A 21915-nucleotide genomic window follows, 5' to 3' on the forward strand; every position below is an offset into this window, starting at 1 on the left:
GCCCGTCACACTGGAGAAGAGGCCCTGGAGGGTGTACTGCTCCCCAGATGTAGCTTCTGCCTGTTCCCACCCACCCAAGAAAGTGTATGAACAACGCCCGAGAGGTGTTACGTTGACTCTAAGTGTACACACCTTTGCTTTACAAGCGCAGTGGGAAGGTTGCAGGCTGGCACCACCAGTCATGATTTCCCCGGCCAAGACTGAACTAGGGGGGCGTCCACCAGGGCCACCCAATTAGAAAGCTGTGCGATGGGGCTGAGTTCAGAACATGAAACGCTTTGCTTTTCTACTTTCGCATGTGCTCAGACCTCCTAGCCAGTGTAGGTGTCAGAGACTTCAGCCGCCAGGAGCCACTCTCTGAGAAGGTCACGTGTCCTGAGGACAGTGGCCTGGGGCGCGCTGCTGAGGTGCTGGCATGGGATAAGGAAGAGCTTTGCAGTGCGGGGGCCAGTAGGAGTGTTGTGATAAAGGTTAAAGGTTAACCGCCACCAGGGCTAGATTTGGCTTGTGGGTAGGAGTGGGCAGGAAGACTGAGAACAGTGTCTTCCAAGATGACCTTTGCAGATGGGGGTTCGGGTTCAGAACAGACCAGTTTCCCACAGAGGAGTGGGCAGCACGTAAATGAAGTGAGCTCCGGCCCAGCGAGAGAGGGTTAGCTCTCCAAACCAGCGTCACCAAAGACGGGCGCAATACTCACAGCTAGTCTATGTCCCTAAAACCAACTCGACAAAAGTGTCATGGGGACGTTCTCCTTATAGCTCTTGCTCCACCTCCAGGCCTCCCTTCTCTTTGGGATCTTGTGGAAATCTCTGAGCGCCTTTCCAGATGCCAAACACTTAGGCACAAGTAGCTATCTTCTGGGAGAAGGCATAACGGGGCTGATTCCGAATTTTTAGAGAAGACTACTCCCAGACCAGGCCTGAGTGCTGGGTCAGTTCTGTCGCCCACCCCATCCCCCAGCCCAGCACCTGCCACCTTGCGCCTTTGCTTTCCCCAACGCCTGACCCTGAGTTCTCACACATCTTCCTATCTCGGGGAGAACAAAAACTCAGCTCTTCAACTCTTTCCGCAGTGAATGACTGGAAGACAGCATCCAAGTCAGAGGACGACCACATACAAAGGGTATAATCTGAAGTGCAGCAATTGGGGCATTTGTAATGGTGCCCAGGGCACCGGGCACCCCTCCCGGGCCTCACCTGGTGATGCAACCTCTGTGTTGTCCCCCTGCCTCTAGTTTCTTGACCTTTCCTTTCTGACAGAACCTTTTCTCTCAGATTAATGATATGCCTCTTCCCCACTGAAACCGAGGTGTAGCGAGCGTAGGTTAATGATAGCGTCTTCTCCTCTGCCTCCCTGGCAGCCAAAGGAAGACTCACCTGGCAATGATGCAGAGGACGGACTGGGCCAGGGGAGCTATAATGGACGGCAGAACAAGAATAAAGCATGATACTGTACAATATCTATAATGCAGTGAGTTACTATTACTTGGCAGACACTGTGCTAACATGGGTTTTTTCATTGAGTTCTCACAATGGCCATGTGAATAAAGTCAGATTGTCATCCCCATTTTAAGACTGAGAAAGCACAATCGAAGAGAGGCCACATAACTCTCCCCAGTCACAAAACTAGGGAATGGAGGAGTGAGAATTTGAGCCTAAATAATATGACCCTAGAGCTTACACTCTTACCTACTTAATGCCATGTCCTCCCGTATTACGAAATGTGTTACTGAAATAATCCAAGAATAAAGTAATTAGGGATGAACCAGTGATTAGTAGTAAAAGGAAATGGGAGATGAGACTGTATAAGGAAGCGAATTACAGAATTTAATGATTATGAGATACTGCATATAGGGATGAGGAAGGGTAAAAAATGATCATTTCTTAAGTATTGGAGAAATGATCCATTGATCAGAATACAGAAATCTCAAGGGTGAATCCAGAGGGAAAAGATGATTAATATTTCAGGTATGTTGCATTTGGGAAGATGAAAAGATATAGCCATGTAGAAATTCTAGTATGCAGCTAAGATGGATTTAAAAACTCAGAAGAAAGGATTTGAAATGAAGATTTTTGAAATTATCTCACTTGAAATGCTTATTGGAAACAACAAAACTATTAACCTCTCCAAGGGGAAGAATGAAAAGGACAAATCATGCCCTGGCAGGTATGGCTCAGTGGATTGAGTGCTGGCCTGTGAACCAAAAGGCCACTGGTTCGATTCTCAGTCAGGGCACATGCCTGGGTTGTGGGCCAGGTCCCCAGTTGGGGGCACATGAGAGGCAACTACACATTGATGTTTCTCTCCCTCTCTTTCTCCCTCCCTTACCCTCTTTCTAAATAAATGAAATCTTAGGAAAAAAAAAAAAAAAAAAGGACCAGTCCTTGGGCAGTGGAGTGGCAGAAGAGAAGAGGTGGGATGGGAACCAGGACAAGGTAGTCTCATAGAGCTCAACAGATGAGAGTTTCAAGAAGATAGTAAGCTGCCTTCTTTTTTGATTCTACGCTCCAGAAACACTGCATTCTCACCCATTACTTACACCACCATCCATCCATATTCCATACCTTTAATCTAACCTCTACTCTCAGATTTCCAACTGCCTAATTTAATCTCTACCTGGACTTCTCAAGGGCACCTCAAATTCACTATGCCCAAAAGTCTGACTCTGCCTCTCAAAACATGGTCTTCTTCTAGGATTCCTTATCCCAGAAAACAGTATCCATCTACACAAACCGGAAACCTACGAATAATCCATGACCTGTCTGTCTCTTACACATCAACCCCAGTCAATCCACATTCAACTCACTGTGGGTTTTACCCACTAAATGTCTCCATCTGCCTCCTTCTTGCTGATTCTTGCTGCTTAGAGGTCTAGCCCAAGCCACCACCGTCTTCCACCTGGAATGCTGCAGCTGCCTCCCATTTGGACTTCACGTATAACCTTGTCCTCCTCAAATCCATTCTGCTCAGTGCCGCCAAAATGAAATTTTAAATGCAAATCTGAGTGCGTCACATAACACAACCCAATTCTCCCTTCAACTTTCAGTTCTTAGGATAAAGATTCTACAGGATTTTGCCCTTGCCTACCTCTCCGGTCTCACCTGTACCCTCCGTCTCTTTGTTGGTCTTCTTTCAATTTCTTGACTCTTCAAGCTTCCGCCCCCATAGGCCTTTGCATATGCTTTTCCTTCTGCTTAGCAAACCTTCACCCCTATCTCTCCCCTCCATGTCCTTTCCCTACTTATCTTTTAGTTCTTGTTTCTGTGACACTATGTCAAATCTCCCTATTTTTAGGTGTTTTCATTGGACCATTGGCCTCTCCTTACAATAAACACAATTATAATTTTACAGTAATTTGTGATTGTCCAACCAATGTCAACTTCTCCTACCAGACTGGAAGCTTCAGAGGGCAGAGGTTTTGTCTTTATACTGATTATCAAATCACCAAGGCACAGTACCTAACATAGGTGTTCAATAAATATTTGCTGAATAAGTGATCAAATACCCTCAAAAAAGTAAAAGAGAACGAGACTGAGCAAAACAACTCAAGTTGACCACTAAGATCAGGGACACCTGAAGAGTACAGTTTGAATATGCTGTTAAAGGCAGAATCCAGAACTCAGGGACTTAAGGAACTGAGCAAGGGCAGAGAGAGACGGAAGAAAAAGGCTGACAGGAGGGGGCAGCAGTGTCAAGGAAGAGTTGTCTGTTTTCATTTTTGCTTTTCTTTAGGCCTTTGTTTTAACCCTGTTCGGAGAAGACATAAAGAAGGAAAAACTGAAAATGTTAGAGATAGGATTAGTTAGCTACAGTTGAAGAGGTTTGAAAATGTCAACAAAGAGGTGAGGTCAGCACAGATATCATAAAGGAGTGATTAACTTAAGCGTGACACAGCCAGTGGGAAGCAATATTTGAATGCGTAGATGCAGATGCCAATGGGTCAGTAAGCCAGCTAAACATAATTAGGGTGAACATCTGGAGGAGAGCTGTGTTATAAAAAGAAAGGTGAGGAAACAATGCTAAACTACATCACTTAGATATAATAAGAAAAATCCAAATCATGGGAAACTCCATAGGACCAGCAATATGATTCCCTTCAACAAGTAAATTGCAAGGGAAAAGATGGAGGAAGAACTTACATAATAAAAGAAACTTAAAAGACATGTCAAACAGTCACAACACATGGACTTGATTGGATCCTGATTCAAAGAAGCAAAGAAAAAAATTACAAGCAGAAAACTGAACACTGGATGATGTTAAAATATAGTAAATATTCTAGGTGTGGTAATTGTACTGTGGTTATGTTTTAAAGGGCCCATTTTAAAGAAATCGTGCTGAAATATCTATAGATTTCAGATGCCTGATATTTGCTTCAAAACAATACAAGAAGTACATAGATAGTGATATAGAAGCAACAAGACTGTTCGTGAGTTAATAATTATTGGAGCCTGGCATAAGTTCATGGGGCTTCATGGGCTTCATTATATACAATTTTTTATATGTTTGAAATTTTCCTTAATGATTTTTTAAAAAGCAATTTGGTATATAAGTATAGGATTTTCTTCCATATACGGTATTTTAGATGGCTTTCATTAAGGTTTCTTGACCTGGGTCAGAGGATTTCAGGGAACCATGAGGATTATTAAATCAGTTCTAGGTAAAGTCAGAGGAAGTAATCTACCAGAAACAATGATTCAGTAGAACACAAGACACCTCTTGAAATATGACAAGTGGTGATGATTAAAGGTTTTCAAAGGTCAAAACTTAACGTGAAACCTAACAGGACACTCCTGGGGCAAGTGGTAAGGATATGTGAACGATTAAAGCAGTAGGTAAGAAAATGGGCTGTTTCCTCTAGTTCCTAAGACAGACTGGGGATTCAATGCCAAAGAAAAATCATGCAGGTATAAGATGACCAAACCTGAACACGGGATATTTGTTCACGAGGAAAGAAAGGACTGTGTGCACTAGTGTTAGGATTTTGGTGATTTAGGGGCAGGGTCATTCCAATCTTCACAATCTGCTGCTGTCATTTTCTCGTTCCTTTTCCTTTCCCCCAAAACATCCAAAGTGCCCTAGAGGTAATGCAAAGGCCCTGGGACAAAGCGGGGGACTAAGGGGTAATGTGAAGTATTTGGGGGAAAGGATTAAACATTTCCTCTCTCATAATTCTGGGTTTAAGAAACAGTATAAGTCAGTCAACCAGCACCTGCCTATCTGCGCGAGGACTTGGAGGACTAGTTGTTCAGGGCAGCGACTAGGTTATTGAGTTAGGGGGTGGGAGGTTCTACTCCCCACGCCCCCACTCCCACGTCTCCTCTTCTCAGCAATCCCAAAGCACTAGACATTTGTTTTCTCGGGTTCATACGAAAAAGAATGTTTTAAGGTAAGACTAAGTGAAGAAGTAGAGGGGAGCATTCCTCAGGAACACCGCAGGTGAGTGGGCGTTTGAGCAAGGAGCTCAGTTAGGGGAACGCGGGTGGGACTGGGGACAGAGCACGCGGTCCGATCAGAGCCTGTGAGCCTCGGAAAGGCCTCCACGCGCGTCCGGGCCTTCCTACAGAGCCCGCCTGTCAGACTTGGGTGGGCGGGCTGCGGCGCAGAGGCGGGATCGGGGTCACGGCTCCGATCGCAGCCGCGCAGAGTGGGGAAAGGTGAAGACCCCTGAGGTGGGCGGAGCGCTAGAGCCGTCTCTCCGAAGACCCAGCTACTTCGCCCTTGACGGAGGCTTAGGAGTCCCCCTACTCAGCGTCGGGCCTACGGGGTAACAAGGCAACGGCTCCGCGTTCCCGCCCAGACGCCGCGGGGCTTGCACATTTCCCAATCCCCGCCTCAAATCCCTAACTTCTTCCTGCCTGAGGGGCGGGTCAAGAAAAACATACACCAATCAGACTGTAGAACTGGAAGAGCTTTACCCTCAGGACCTATAGAAGGGCTGCAGGGAGGGGCCGAGGGCGCCGGTTGGTTCTTGTGGTTTAAACCTCCGCGGCCTCTGCGCGTAGATGGGCAGTGCGCCTGCGCAAGATGCGGGACGACAACGGACACCTGCGGATCGGCAGGACCCGGCGGCGAGCCTACGTCGGCGGGGCGGGTAAGCAAGGCTGGGCGGGAGAAGGGCTCCGAGGGCTGCCCGGCTGATGGGCACAGGTCGGGGCTGAGTGCAACCTGCCGGGGTACCGATCCCGGGCGCGTAGACCGGAGCTGGGACGTACCTACCGCCGGGTGGGCGTTGCGGAGACGCGCCGGCCCTGGGCGGCCGAGCCCCCGAAGTCACCTTGGCCAGGTCTTAGCGAGGTGGAGGGGCCAGGGGTCGGGGTCGCATTCAGCGAGGGAGCTGGCCTTCCCTGGGGCCGCGAGTGCCGCAGACAGGCGACACCCGCCGTGGGCCGGGCGGTGCCGACTGCGGTCTTTCTGTAAAGAGCCCACCGGCTTCTCACCCTCTAGTCACGCCTTTAGTGAACTAATGGGTGTGACCTTGCGAGAAACACTTGCCTTGCTGTATTAGGATCGAGTGTGAAATTCAATCCCACGCTTCTACCGCAGTGAAACTAAATTTTTTCCCGATTATAAAAGTTACACAAGCTTATTGTTTTTATAAGTAAATTAAGTAATATTAGGTATGTATAATGAATGGAGGAAAGCACTAGAAATTCCATCAGCCAAAAAAATGCTCACATTTAGATTTACTGCAGCTCTAGTCAATGTGAGTATATATTTACATTATACTTATGAAATGTATTTTTAAGTAATTGCATATTTTGAATATAATAAAGCACATTCATTTAAAAAGCAGATGATGGATGCCTAAGAATATTTTAGGATCACGTCTGTCAAGTCCAGATATGCATTATCACTTTTAACCCATGCGTGGCCTTTCTTGCTCTGGCTGTACCGCACCATGTATTAGTATCTGACCAATTCCCTGATGACAGGCATTTGCTCTTCCAGTTTCGTCGTCATCAGAGAATAGCGGGTAGTGGTTATTAGTCCGTACACTCATCTGCCTTCTTATCCAGTTTGTCTCCTTAGAATAATTCCTGAAGTGAATGATGGCTTGAAATTATGGTACTATTTAAACTGATTCATAATGTCCAACTGCCCTCTAGAAAAATTGATATCCCCTCTCCACCCCGCCCAGCCCAGACAGAGTGCGAGGCTGCTTCCTTCTCCACGGGCTGACCAGCCCTGGGTATTGAAAATTTTTACCAGTCTAGAAGGATGCCTTAATGTTTTTATTTGTGTTAATGAGACTAAACATCTCTTTCTTCGTTTATTATTATTTCTTTGGTAAATCATCTGTCTTTTCCTTATTCCGTGGGTGTGTGTATGTTTTATTAGCTTTCTAAGAGGAATTTGAATTAGTATTTTGAACCTGGTACAAATACCTTCCCCACTTTATTGTCCCTTTTGATTAGGGTTCCTTTTCACGGTATTTTTTCCTGTTGTTTTGTTCTAATATTGTGGTTCTTTAAGCGGCATGTTTACCTCCCCAGAGGTAGAGGAACTTGTTTTACTGGGCAGTAGCCTCCCTGGAATGGTTGGATCTATAAGTACTGACCCCTCCTACCTCTTCCACACTCGAAATCCCTTCACTTGAAACTGAACATGGGACACCAAATTGCTTAGGATTTTGAAGAGAAGGTACTGTAGGGCTTTTAGTTAATACTGTCTATAATTATTTACAAAATAAAAGGTGTTCTAGTCTCTAGATGACAGTTTCTTCCTCAGTAAAGAGAAAGGATTATCAGGTCTTTATATTAGAAAGTGTTTCTTTTTAATATAAAGAACTGACAGTTGCCTATGGACTTTACTAAAGTTTAGATTTTATTGGCAAACACCTACTCCTGTATGTTCAAAAAAGAATGGGAGTGTGCTATAATTTAAATGTAAATAAATACTTTGATCACTGTATAGCAGTGATTTTCAACTCACGTGCCGCAGCACAATTTTTAAAAGATTGCCATACCTGACTGGTTTGGGGCACTGACCTCTTTTCCCTTAAGTGGTCAAATCCAAAAATGACAACAGCCAACACAATAGCCGTCTGGTGTGAACTAATCAGAATTATACTCTTTTTGGTCAGATCAGCACAAACTATATTTTTTGGTGTGCTGCCGAACTTTAGTAATTTTTTGTATGTGCCATGAGATGGAAAAGGTTGAAAATTGCTGCTCTGTATTATGGTACACAAAAGAGTCTCTTTGGCTTCAGTGTTGGAATTTCTCCTTGTCCACAGACCTATTTCATTTCTGCTCCTCTTTGTTCTCTGCTCATCTTTTTAGTAGGTAGGTTTATTCTGCATGAACATTGAAAAGCTCAGTTTTGTTTATATATATTTATTGATACATAAAATGTCATTTGAAGTTCAAAACCTATTGAATTCCTTCCATTCTACACTGAAGAAAGTAAGATCCAAGCCCTGCTTAACTTCTAACATGTATTTAGTGCCCACCATGGCTCAGAAACTGGAATTCATACAGATATTACCTCAGATAACTGAAGTAATTCTGAAAAGTTAAACTTTGGGGCTTCTCACTAGCTTCTTCTATGTTAACCACCAGAAGTAATGTCACTAAAAGCTTATTCTAAATTTGATAGTATAACCTAAACTTGAAAGGATTTACTTAAGACCTGAGACCCTGATCCTCTCTTCTTTGCTTCTACAGACTCTCCCAAGCATGACTTTTTAGTTAGTGCTTTTTGTTCCATGTACCATTTCTTTAAAGTTGATTTTTAAAAATCAGGAGTGATTTATTATGTTTCAATTACAGCTGACATTCAGTATTTTATATTTGTTCAGTTGTACAGGATAGTGGTGAGACAGTTGCGTTAACTTACAAAGCGACCCCCCTGATCATTCTAGTGCCCACCTGGTACCATACACAGTATTACACTTTTATTGTCTGCATTCCCTCTACATGCTTGTGACTGGTTTGTGGCTTCTTAATCCTTTGACCTTTTTCCCCAGCCCCACACCGTTCCATCTGGCAACCCTTAGTTTGTTCTCTGCATCTGTGAGTCTGATTTTGTTTGATTTTGTTCTTTAGATTCTGTGTATAAGTGAGATCACACAGCACTTCTTTATCTCTTTGGCTTACTGCACTTAGCAGAGTATTCCCCAGGTCCATGCATGCTGTCCTGTTCCAGACGTGCTTCAGATCTGAAACCTGGGAGTTCTTCTGAAAGCCTCCGTCCTTTTGAACCTCGCGTTCATTCACCCAGAGTCCTGTTGAGCCTTTCTTAATCTCAAATCCATGTGTTTGTCTCTATTCCCCTACTACAAACCTAGTCTAGGCCATCATTTCCCCAATGAATGCAGCAGCCTCCCCATTGGTCCCACTGTCTTGCCCTCTTCCGGTCCACAGCATACACACAGCAAGGCTGGCTTTTCGTTTGTTTTTGCAGAGGTGCCTCAAGATAAAAACCTAAGCCTTTTCAGGAAGGCCTAAAAGGCTCTACAGACATGACCCCTGCTTATCTTTCTAAACTATGCCATTGTCCCTCTCAAACCACACTCCTGTAATTAGTTACCTGAATGCAAATGTGGTCGCCTTGAACTCTATACAGACTGCATCTCTGCTCCCTCGTCTGCGCAGCAGCTGGCTCCCATCTGCTCTGCCAGACTGAGCTTGGATAGCTCTGGGAGGGCTGTCCTTAAACCACTGGGCCTGGGGCTGGTGAACTACATGGCTTGGGGGCTAACAATGAATGTGTTTTACATGTGTCAAAGGTTGGAGAAAAACGCAGCAGAGACGGGCAAGCTTTGTGAGGGCTGTTGTGCCCCAGGTCACTGTTGCGTAGTATTGCGCCTGGCACCACACCAAATGATCAAATAGTTAACCGACTAACTTTCATTTTTTTTAGTTTGTCTTAGAAAATAAGACCCTCACACAGCAATCTTCATGCAAACTCACCTGGGCAGTGAACATCTCATTTGCTTTGAAGGAGGACAGCGCAACAAATGACAGACACTGCAGGCGGGCTCGAATAATGCGGACACAGGCACAGGTTCCGGGGGGTGTGAACACATTCCGTTCCACATCTGCGTTTGCTTCTTCCCTCTTAATCCGTTTGGACAGGAACTAGAGAATGATCTGCTTTTCAAGCCAGAACTTCCTCAAATAGGGCCTGTGATCTTGGTTTTCTGTTTTATTAAGAGCTGATCATCTGAATCCTAGGACTTATTGCAGTAAATATTGATCTTCCTTTTTGTCCACCTGTTGTGAGCTGTTGCCTCCGAGATCCTGGTGAGTTTACTGTGGTTAAAGGATGCTTTTAATTTCTGCATCAACACAGACTCTCTTTGTCGGTTTCTCTAGAATGGTACTTTCTTCCTCTACTGGGTCATTACATTCCCTTTTGGCTTTTGTTTCTGTCTCATTGAATAAACATGGGTCCTCGATGCGTCCCCTGCTTACACAGTGCTGAATCCGGGATTCTAGTTGTTGGCACTTAGGACAATCGATTAGGGGCTTATATGTGCGCATTTTCACTCCTTCTACAAAGGCGCTGGTGTGCTTTATGGCAGGGGGCTTGACATCTCTCCATTCTATCACCCCTTCCATCTCTGTTCCTGTAACACATACAGCCAGGCATTACATGGATACTTCACCAGCACAGAGTCACCTCCAGACCTTATATACATCCACCTCCCCATAACCCTGTATAACTTTGGTTCTGGTAAGTAACTTTATCGGTGGATTTCCCTGTCATACCTGTCCCACAGGGTACTGGAACAGCGTCGAGTCCTTGCAGCATGCTATACAACATGTGGGTCTTAACAGCCTGGTTAGCCCGTTGTTGTTGCCGGTGGGTAATGTTGAACTCCTGAACCTCCCGATCATAGATCCACTTGACATTTTCAAACTTGTAGTCATATAAGACTAGAGGAAATTCTACAGCCATACTAGAGAGAAAGAGACAAAACAGTATGAATACACAGCAGCCATCCAACAGTTCTTGAAAAACAGGGTTAAAAGGAAGGGGGAAACTTTGTCAATATTAAGTATCTAATAGGTAAGAAAATACAACACTAACGCTAACCTTGCACAACATTATAATTAATAGAAAAAGGAGACAAACCATAGGTCTCCTGGTTAGGTTTGATCTGTATTAGGGTAAATATCAGTGGTAACAGGTCACTTAGAAGTGAGATGACTTGGCTTCACCAAACGGCTATAAAATTAAAGACAGCTGATGATGTTTTTCCAAGCTTTTGTGTAGTATGAAGTGGAAACGTACTTAATAGATTTCACTGCTTAGAAATGAATTATTGGTCTTTCTGACCTCAGCCTGCACCTAAAAAGAAAGGTGACTATTTTTCCTACCTTTCCTGCCATTTCAGAAACTGAAAATTAGGAAAAATTCCGAAGTATAGTAGCATGACTACTCCATAATACAGAGGAAGCAAGATTTTATATGAATAGTGTGAATGATCACTGTTTAACTTCAGCAGGTCCTAACTATACCTCTTAACATAAATTCAAGGGGGAAAAAAATGTAGGAACGAATGTGCTTTTCTTTAAGGGGCTGGTCCAAACACCTGTTTCTTACTACTGGGATAGAAGTGTGCCAGAAGAACATTCAAAGATACTGCTACCTCCTACGTGTTTATCACATTCTACAAGTTATACTAAAAGCTTCATGAAGAAAGATTCAGTGGCTTAAGTTATTTAGACAACTGTGGGGAGAGAAAGATGTGCTAGAATATATTTAAAGTAACCTAAAGCAATAACTGTTTTGTTATTATTTTTTTAATTTACCTGTATTGAGGTTTCTGGGGATTTTTCTCTACGTTGAGCAGCTCATCGATAATCTCTGGCTTCTCCATTCCTTGGCCAATTAGAAAAAGGATCGCCATCATGCAGCGAACTTAATGATAAAGGAACACCTGGCCGGTCACCTCAAACTGACATAACTGGAAAGGGTCTTGCCATCTCTCCTCAGCCAGGCTGTGGCCCACTAGCTTTACTTGAACAGACAGAATAGTCCTTTGAAAATTAATCACTCTGTTAGCTACATCCATTTTACATACGTTCCTAAAATCATGTGTGCCAACATACTTCTGAGCCGCACAGTTCATGGTTACAATGTCTAAATCAGCACGAGGGAAAAAATAGCAGTATGTCCACTCAAGACAGCTGAACCTAGCACTGAAGCTAGGCTCTGCGGGGGCCCAGGCCAGCACACGGATGTCTGGGGGGAGCACCGATTGAGAATGTAAGTATAACGGATCTCTTCAGCAGCACTATTGACTCCATCTTTTAAATTAAAATCCTCTGAATTCCTGTCTTTTGGAAAGTGAGACCGAAGGTCAAGAGAAATCACCTGTGGAATTAGAGCAAGATACTGTGTTAAATACACAGAATCCGAATCCCCAGTATGTACACCTAGAATATATTGGTGTTTGCTTTGAGAAACAGTCTCGTGGCCCTTACCTGTCCAAAGGCACTAACTCCTTTGTCGGTTCACCCACACCAGTGATAGTTGGATGTCTGTCTGCTTTCTACTAGTCGAGTCTTGGTTAGAGCCTCAAACAGTTTCTCTTCAATGGTGTTGTTTGTGTTTTCCTGACTGGCAAAGCTCTGGTACCCCCAGCCCAGATGGGCTATCTTCAGGGCGACGTGCCTCTGGCCATGAGCACTGAAATCAAATGCGTGCTTAGCCTTGCCAGCTCCAGAAGAACGTTCTCTAATATTTGAGTCCTTGGTGTTGGCCTGTTCTCTTTTAAGTCTCTGAACCTCCTGCTCCAGTTCTTGTACTCTTCTTAGGAGTCTGTCAGTCTGGACTCTGTGTCGTTTTCAGCCATCACAAGCCAATCCCAGGGATAAATCAGTCATATGGGTCCACGCCGCCTGAGAAGAGAGTGAAAGGATTCAGCGCTGGTTCCCTTGGTCATGTCAGTAGCTTTGCATTATATTCGAATAGTATCTAAGGTTTAATTTAATGCCTTAAGCAGACTTTTGCTTCTGCCCAGGTACGGGTTGGCCATCCACAGATACTGTTCTTTTCCATCCTGTGTGGCCAGTTCACAGGGGAAAAGGAAAGCAGTATCAAAAATATTCAGTTAGCATTGTTAAGGTTTAAATAGAATTTAGGAAAACTGTAGATTTCATATCTCTAATATTTATTCACTGAGTAAGGACTGATGTTATTGATATTTTCCCCCTACATTTCCTTTTGACTTCTCATTACATTTGTTCAATCTTTCCAATCATTTTCTGTTGACATGGAATATAGACATCTACTGTGAGTGTCTATAACTTTCTAGTATCTCAGATAAAATTAGTGGCTTGTATGTTCTATCATCTAATACTCAGGTTTGTCTTAAAGGTGGTATAATAGAAGCTAGCCTGATTGAAGAAATTTGTCAGTGATAGTACTATACATTGGAAGTGGAACCTGGAGTCAAGATTTTGCCATTTGAAGCAATTTTGATGGCAGAAAAGAGGTAATTCAACAGCATGATCCGTTTTTAAGTCAAATTTAATGCATGTTCTGAAAAAAGATCTCTGTACTTCTAGCAGTTAGAAAAGTTAGTTTAGATGATGTAATTTAGATATCAGTGTTGAAATTCCTGGTATATTTCAATAATCTGAGGACAACCTTAAAAATGGTACTAGACAACCTATGACTGATGGTTACTTCAGTAATAGGTCATTTCCACATCTGTTTTAAGGCTGATTATGTCTAGGTAACTCATTTAGTTATTTGCCCTTCGAATTTCTGTATCTATAATAGATTAAAATTTCAACGTAAAACACTATTAAAGTACTAGAAGAAAACATGAAACAATTTTCTTAAAATCTTGGAATGGGAAAGGCATTTCTAAGTAAAACACCACAGAAACCGTAGAAAACCAAAAATGTGACTACCTAAAAATGAAAGTTTATGCCAGCAAAAAAATAAAGTCAGAAGAAAAAAGTTAATGATGGTAAAAGGCTAACTTCAACTCCCTTAATATGTAAGTATTTCATGAATATATAAATCACTTTTAATGTAAAAATCTAAGAAAAAGTCCAACAACCTGACAGGTAAGTGGGACAAGAACAGCATTTAATACAAAGAGGAGGGAGTAAAAGCTTATAAATGAAAAGATGCCCAGTTTTATTAAGTTTAAGTAAATGCCAAATTTATAGAATTTTTTTTTTTAACCAAACTAGCTGCAAAGACTAGGAAGTTTGATAGTATACCATGTTGGAAGAGGAATGGAGAAACAAACTCTGTAACACAGTATTAGTACAACTTTTGTTTGTTAAGATTTTATTTATTTACTTTTAGAGAGAGGGGAAGGGAGGGAGACAGAGACAGAGAGAAACATCAGTGTGCAAGAGATGCATTGATCAGGTACCTCTTGTACACTCCCAACTGGCCTGCAACCCAGGCATGTGCCCTGACTAGGAATCAAACCAGCAACCTTTCGGTTCGCAGGTCAGTGCTCAATCCACTGAGCCACACCAGACAGGGCTATTGGTACAATATTTTTAGAGGGCATTTGATAACAGCTATCAAAATTGAGCACACACATACCTTTTGACCCATCTATTCTACTTTTAGAATTTTAACGTGCATATATGTTAGCATAAGTATGTAAAAATTCATAAGATACTCACTGTAATACCTTCTTTTAACAGCAAAAGACTGCAGGCCTAAAATAAATCAATCATGGACTAGCTGAAAAATAATGGCACTTTCATACATTGGAATTCTGTGCAACTTACTAGCTGTGTAACCTTGGGCTAAGTTACTTCATCTTTATGCCTCGTGTTCCTCATCTGTGAAAAAGAGATAGAGTGCCTATCCCATGGTTGTGAGGATTACATGAATTAATGTAAAGCACAAAGAACAATGCTGGATACACGAAGTGCCCCTCTAAGCACAAACTACGTAATGTACATTAAGCGTTATGCCCCATGTCATGGAGTCTCAAGCTTTCCTTATGCCAGAACTTACCTGTCCCGTCTTAGGAGTTACTAAAGGTGGTGAGAACTACCAGGCAGTAGAAAGTGGGAGGGAATGACAGAGTTGAAATGAAAACAGGTAAGAGCTTCTCCAGAACTGAGTTAATGCCCCCCATCCCTGCAAAGAAACCTGTTCCTATCCTATCTATATTTTATTATATAACTATTGTAGTTATAATTGCCTCAGCCACTCTTCATTTCACTGCTATAAAATAATAGATGAGAGGGGAATGAACAGTTTATGAGCTGGGAACTTATTAGAGAACTGATGAGCGTTTTCTCTTGCAGAAGATCCTACAGTGTAGGGGAAGCAATGGAGGAACTCATGGGACCCAGTGGACAAAAATGGGCCAATATGGACCCAGAAGAATGAATGTTAGCGGCCGCTGCAGCTTTCACCGTATCTGTGCAGGGCAGGGTGAGGGGGCAGTCAGGAGAGAATCCCAGTCTATCCAATATGATCCCTACAGCAAAGCTTCAGTGACCCCAGGAAGGCGACCTGCTCTTCCTATGCAACTGCAGTACCCACATGCGCAGAGTAACGTCACCCCAGAACCAGCCCCAGAGGCCTCCCAAAGGCCGCAAGGGCCGGCGATGAAGAGAAAGGCGCTGCGTGGGAAGCCGGATGGGGACGTGTTAGTGACAGATGAGTCGGCTGTCAGTGAGTCCGAGTCTGGTACAGAAAGGGACATGGATCCCTGGGACTTAAGACAAAGGCTGATGAACCTGCAGTTCCAGAAAGACAGGGAATCCCCTGTTGATATTTCAGAAAAATTTAATCTACCACATGAATACCAAGGAATTCTCAGGATCAGCTCACTTGCTATCTACAAAGGGAAGGAATGAGCCCTCCAGCTTATGAACAAGACCTGATTGTTGCCAGCCGACCCAAGTCCTTTATTCTCCCAAGGCTGGACCAGTTAAGCCGAAACCGGGGCAAGATAGACCGGGTAGCCCGCTATTTTGAGTACAAATGGGACTGGGACTCAATGCGGTTACCTGGTGAAGATCACAGGAAAGAATTACGCTGGGGTGTCTGAGAACAGATGCTTTGTCAAAGAGCAGAACCCCAATCCAAGCCTCAGCACATATATGTTCCAAACAATTATCTAGTACCAACTGAGAAAAAAAGATCTGCCCTTCGTTGGGGTATTTGCTGTCATGCCCAGGAAGCTTCCCTTTCCTCTTTCTCCTTCTTAAGGCTTTTTAAAAACCCTGTCTCCTTTCGCATGATTGGGATAGCCTGGTCTTCCATATCTTTCCTTTTATTTAAACAGAAACAACTTATGTGAAAGTCCAAGAGAAGTCATGCCGGAGGAAGAAAAACAGACCTGGCCTTTCTACTTGTCGGATTACCAAGCACCGTCAGCTAGCGCTGTTACTGTTCTGTGCTCTACCTTCAGCCGGTGTGAGTTGCTGTTTCTGTTAGTGTGTTTTTCAGGTTGCTGGGCATTAAGCTTATCCATTAAAGAATTTTGGGAGTTTGTGGATTTGCCCTTATGGTTTTGCTTCCAATTGTACTCCCCATCATATTCTCACCACCTAACTGATGAGAGCCAAAGGGAAGGAGCAAACCTCTTTCCACACCCAAACCTAAAGGAAAGAAGTAGCAGCACAGCTCTCCTTCATTAGTAACTCCAGCTAACTGCTTTTTAATAGATGCTCAACAATAGCACTGTAGGACATACAGGATTCTAGCCCGTTTTGTTTCAAAATTCCTTAAATATATTGCCCTCCAGTTGTTACTTCTAGAATACTACGTTTTTAATAATTTGTCACTAGGTTGTCTTAGAAATTATGCCTGTCACTGGAAGGCTATTGCCGTTCCGAAACAGAACTTCAAACTGCTTACATCTGGAACCAGATGCAGCTGTGTGAACTAAAAAAGAATAACCTTGACCTATCTGCTAAAAATCGTTTTCTCGACTATATTTAAGCTACATCATTCATTCACCCAGTTCCACCGTAGGCATTTATCACTGAAATAAAATAATCAGGGACTCGATGTCATGTGTAGGACATATTAACGGTAAATAAGTAAAAACTGCAAATTATATGATAGGTGATTAGAACATTAGTCATTGGGAATCATGGGGAGCTAATAGAAAAATGCAAATTAAGTGAAACAAATAGGTTCCAAACTGCAGTATGATCTCAGTCTTTAATCCATACACACAAAACACAAGGAAAGAGCAAAATGTAACAGTGGGCAGTGGGATTAAAGGTAGTTTTTATTTTCTATTTTTTTAAAAGATAAAAGCCACATGGCATTTTTGCATGCAAATTACAGCACATCTCTCCAGTGATTTACTTTATATGTACTTCGAAGCCCAGTATTACCAAATCAGTTTCCAAAGTGATTATCTAGTTCAAGCCCTTACTTAACCAAAGACCGGTCGACAGGGTTTAAGGGCGGGTTAGTAAGGTGTGTGGCAAAAAGAGGACTCGCGCCCAAGCCTCCTGGTCAGTGCAGTGCTTTCTCCGGCACAGCACACCCTTCTCAGGGTGGAGGACGGGTTCCCACACAGGCCTCGAACGCCGGAAGGAGGCCGCCCCAGCACCGCAAAGAGGGTACTCCTGCGTGCGCCGAGCATCGCGCGTCACGCAAAGAGTCCTCGCTAAAGTTCAAACGGTTTTAACCTCGAAAATATTAGTAACTAGTGGAGTAGCAGAAAGAGCATTCCCACCATAAATTTTATTTTACACAAACGAGGGAAGGAGGGCTAACAGACCCACAGGATCAGAAAACACGAACACTGGAAAGCAATCCCCCAAACGAAAAACGTCGCCACGCCTTCCCCCACCCCACCTACTGGGATCCCGACCTCTGACAGAATTTAGTTTTAGGGGCAAACAATTCTCACCGAGGCAGCAGAGGCCCTCCAAGAACCTCCTGCCGCGAGTTTCCGCCAGGAGCTCCAAGAAGCCCTTAACACAAACACACGTTCTTAAGCGAGATCCCACTCCCACATGATGGCACTCACCTGAAAAGGTCAAGGAATGAAAAGGAGGCTGCGAAGAGCGAAACGTCCGACTACTTGTCCACTTGTCCGTTCCTCTGTGCAGAAGCCAGAAAACAACCCCTTAAAGTCCACACTTATCTTCCGGCCGGCCGCCAGGCGGCTTTTCCCGAGACAGGAAACTGTCGGCTTGCATCCCCCGAGCGCTCTCGAGGTCTCATGGGAGTTGTAGTCCAACTTTGTGGGAAATGTAGTTCCAAGAGCGCGGGGGTGCAGGCTTGGCGTGGAACTCAGCCAAGTGTTTTCCAGTCTGGCCGCTGTTTCTCCACCTAAGGCCTGGCGCACGTAAAAAATAAACAGGTAAATTCTAGTGTGCTAAGATAATAACTTTTCAAAGCTCCGCCACTCCCATACGAAAACTAAGATTAAAGAACCTGGCTCGCTTTTATGCCTATTTAAATCCATAGAAAGTTACCATTGCGAGACAAAAAAAAATTCTTTTTACTACGTGAACCCACATATAAGAGCTGAAAGGGATTGTGGGAGCCTCAAAACAAAACGACCGAGGAGCCTACGAGTGACAGCTGGGAGTCTGAGAGCATGTCTAGATAGATTTTTTTTTTTTTGGTAGGTTTTTCTAGAGACTGGTCCAAATCTCAAGATGCCAGTTAGAAAAACTGGGGGGGGGGGGGGGGGGTCGGGTACTTTTGTCCAAGTTCAGCAGTCAGTAGTAGAAGGAATCGATCCCAGTGATGCAGTCAGTGCAGAGAGGAGGTGGAGGTTGTAGCACAAGGGACAGTCTTCTAAGGACTGCTTTAGCAAGGGGCACGCATCAGAATTAGAATTAAAACGAGCCCGCCTGCGGGAGCATCGCAGGCATTTCAGAACAGGGACGAAAGTTAGAGCCGAAACGACTTGCCTTCCTCTCCACATCTTTCGCGTTCGAATTCATTGTCAGACGAAACGTACCTGCTTTGACCCTGCATTTTCCTAGCCATTGGCAGCCGTTCTGACTTCTTGTCATGTAGACGCGGAAATCGGGGGAAAAGCGTTGGCTTGGGTGCCTGAAGCGGGGCGAGGGTCCAGCCTGACCACTCAGAGAGTGACCGGGGACTGAGTGGTGGGGTAAGGGAGGTACGGAGATCGTGGCTGCTCGGAGTCCCGATCAGAGGTCAGCAGCAGGCAACAGTCCGCTGCGACAGTGCCCCTCCCCGGCTTCCGTCACCTGGCGCGGTGCGGGGCCAGCCGAGGGGCGGCCAGGCTGACGCCCGACTTCTCCCGCAGCCCCTCCTCCCTCCCCGGACCTCCCCACTCCGCCCTCCCACGCACCCTGCCCCCGTCTCCCCTCCCGGGAGCCAGGGCCTGCGCCGCCGCCGGGGTGGTCGCGGCACGTGCGCCGGCCCCTGGAGGGCGCTCATTGGCCGCTGAGTGGCACGCGGACCTGCCGCGCAGAGCTGGACGCACGGGCTGCGTTTGAACCGGCGATCGCAGCCACGGCGTCGTTACCGTGGGCGGGCGATCCGGGGGCGGCGGAGAGCGAGCATCTGAGCAGCCGTGTAACTGCTCCGACCCAGAGGGCAGAGGGGCGGGCGCCGGGACCGCACTTCCACGGGAAACCTACGGGATGCGGGGGTGGGGGAGAGTGGGGTGTCCAGTGGTGGAGGGGAAACGTGGAGTGGCTAAGACTTGGAAGAAGGCCCCGGAAAGGGAGGCCCGGAGACACCCCAAGACCCTCGGTTTGAAAAGGCAAAATGAAGACACCTGGAAGTCCTCGAAGGGAAAGCAGCTGGGTGTCCCAAGCAGGCCCTGAGTGTTCTCTCCCCGTTTGAACATGAAGCCTAGGCTAGCTTCCAAGGCGCTTTCTTAGCCACTTCCCTAGTCACATCGTGTGTTACACCCACCCGTCCCAAGGACGGCCAAATTTCGACTAGAGGAACTAAACGTGCAGGGGCAGCAAAACGTCTCCTGCAGTTTTAGAATAATTCATACAGGAGAACTATTTCTGAAAGGAATCCATTTATACCTAACGTTGCAAAGGGAACAATATTTGGGTTGTCGTCCCTGCATGCTTTCCAGCCCCGTGAGGGGTAGCACTGTGCTTCTTGAAGTCTTGCTTCCTAATATTGGTTGAAATTTGTCTGTTTCAATAGTTTTTAAACCCCATGCCCCACCAGAAGAACCTTCAGGACATTGAGAATACTACAGTCTCAAACCTAGGTAAGAGCATTGCTTTCCTCATGTTCCTGGCAACTGAATATGTTTGGCTTCCTTAATTTCACATTCAAGGCCCTCCACTACTTTCCCAATCTTTTTACTCACCCTTCCACTAGATGACCCTTCCTGTCAGTGCACACTGTAGAATCGGAAAGAGAAACTGGGGTAATACACTTCACGTTTCTCCTCGGCACTTACCTTGACATTTATTGTTTCTCTTCCATCCTTTTAGATGATTCCATTAATATTGCAGAAGATGATGAAGATGTAGCCCTGGCTGGTTTAGCTCAGTGGATTGAGCGTCGGCCTGCGAGCTAAGTGTCGCTGGTTCGATCTTCCAGTCAGGGTACATCAGAGAAGGAAAACTCTGACTCCAAAAAACCTCCGCTGCCTTGCGGCATACCTCTTCAGGGGAAAGGCTAAGGGAGTAAACCCCAACAGAAAATCCGGAGCCGGAGTCCCTAAGGCGGTTTGACGTTGTAGTCAACACCGGCAACTCCTGCGGCGCACCTGAACCCAAGCTGTATCGACTCCGTCTTTCCCTTGGACCCTTCAGCTGCGAAGAGAGGGGGGGTCTGCTGCATGGGCAACAGCAGACCCTCCATATTACCCTGCCCAGGCTCTGTAGCTTCAGCGTCATCACAAGATGTCGATTCAACACGGGAGGAGACAGATACCATGTCACTCCCGAGTCGAACTGCACAGCCATTCTCGGCGGTGCAGAGACTCTTAAGAAGCTACACCATCGTCTCTCGAGACGAATGGCTGCCGACGACGATGAAGATGTAGGTAGGACAAAAATTCATTTGCATATATCTACTAGCATTCTGTTTCCTTTAATTGTGACCTTCATGATGTGAGTAATGTGATCTCAAGTGGAGAACTGGCTTTGCCTCTATTTTCTTTATAAATAGTGAATAGCAGGAGAAATACTAAATTAGGAATGGAGCGTATTTCTTTAGAGGACATTGAAATGAAGCTTGTAGGAGTGGATTAAGAATGTTCAGATGGCAAGGAAAAGATTAGGTCTGGTGCTGATGGATGTAGACTTGCTTGAAGTTAGAGGTTTGCATAGCAACAGAGCATAAGAAACTGGGTCCTCCTGAGAAAAAGGAATTCTCAGTGCTATGTCATTCTTTCTGGAAACTTATTTTTTAATATGTTTGAAAATATTTTCTTTATTTTTAGAGAGAGGGGAAGGAAGGAGAAAGAGAGGGAGAGAAACATCAGTGGGTGGTTGCCTCTCGCATGCACCCCAGCTGGGGACAGGCCTACAACCTGGGCATGTTCCCTGACGGGGAATCAGAGCCATCAGCCATTCCTTTTGTGGGACAATGCTCAACCGATGGAGCCACGCCCATCAGGGCTCTGGAAACTTACTGAGAAGCGGTTATTGATACTCACCACTCCATGGGACAGAGCAACTTATTAGGTGTCATTTAGGAAGCCCGAATTCCCCCTGCAGTACCCCCTTTTTATTCTTGCTTTTCTAGTGGATTTGGTGGCTAATTCGCTCTTAAACAAGTTAATCCGACGGTCCTTAGTAGAATCCAGTCACCGAGTTGAGGTCTTACAAAAGGATCCCAGCTCTCCACTCTATTCAGTGAGAACATTTGAAGAGCTGTGGCTATGAGTGTTTTTACTCTTCCAGTGGGGTACATGCTGCAAATCAGAGCGCAGAACAAACTCATCTGCTGATAATAAAACCACCAGGACCTCTCCTTTGCATTCTGATATTTAATATTATAATGAGATATATACCTTTTGCATGTAATTAAAAT

At 44.9% G+C, this 21915-nt stretch overlaps 1 long non-coding RNA gene and 2 pseudogenes across 3 annotated transcripts; 2 read left to right on the plus strand and 1 right to left on the minus strand.

Moving 5' to 3' along the window:
• Positions 1-8726: 8726 nt before the first annotated feature.
• Positions 8727-19207, minus strand: LOC149997346 (tRNA pseudouridine(38/39) synthase-like; annotated as a pseudogene). Its single transcript, XR_016514067.1, has 6 exons — positions 18890-19207; positions 17945-18256; positions 12438-12854; positions 11763-12327; positions 10716-10906; positions 8727-10573 (listed from the first exon to the last, which is right to left on the minus strand). The product of XR_016514067.1 is annotated as a tRNA pseudouridine(38/39) synthase-like (transcript).
• On the plus strand, positions 13239-16452 carry LOC149997347 (centriolar and ciliogenesis-associated protein HYLS1-like; annotated as a pseudogene). Its single transcript, XR_016514044.1, has 2 exons — positions 13239-13450; positions 15249-16452. The product of XR_016514044.1 is annotated as a centriolar and ciliogenesis-associated protein HYLS1-like (transcript).
• LOC149997348 (uncharacterized) lies at positions 18140-20405 on the plus strand. The gene is made up of 3 exons (XR_016514071.1): positions 18140-18280; positions 20071-20137; positions 20367-20405. It is a non-coding gene; the product is annotated as an uncharacterized LOC149997348 (long non-coding RNA).
• Positions 20406-21915: the final 1510 nt, after the last annotated feature.

Source organism: Furipterus horrens, unplaced genomic scaffold, assembly GCF_987537825.1.
Source record: "Furipterus horrens unplaced genomic scaffold, mFurHor1.1.pri manual_scaffold_11, whole genome shotgun sequence".
NCBI classification, from domain to species: Eukaryota; Metazoa; Chordata; class Mammalia; order Chiroptera; family Furipteridae; genus Furipterus; species Furipterus horrens.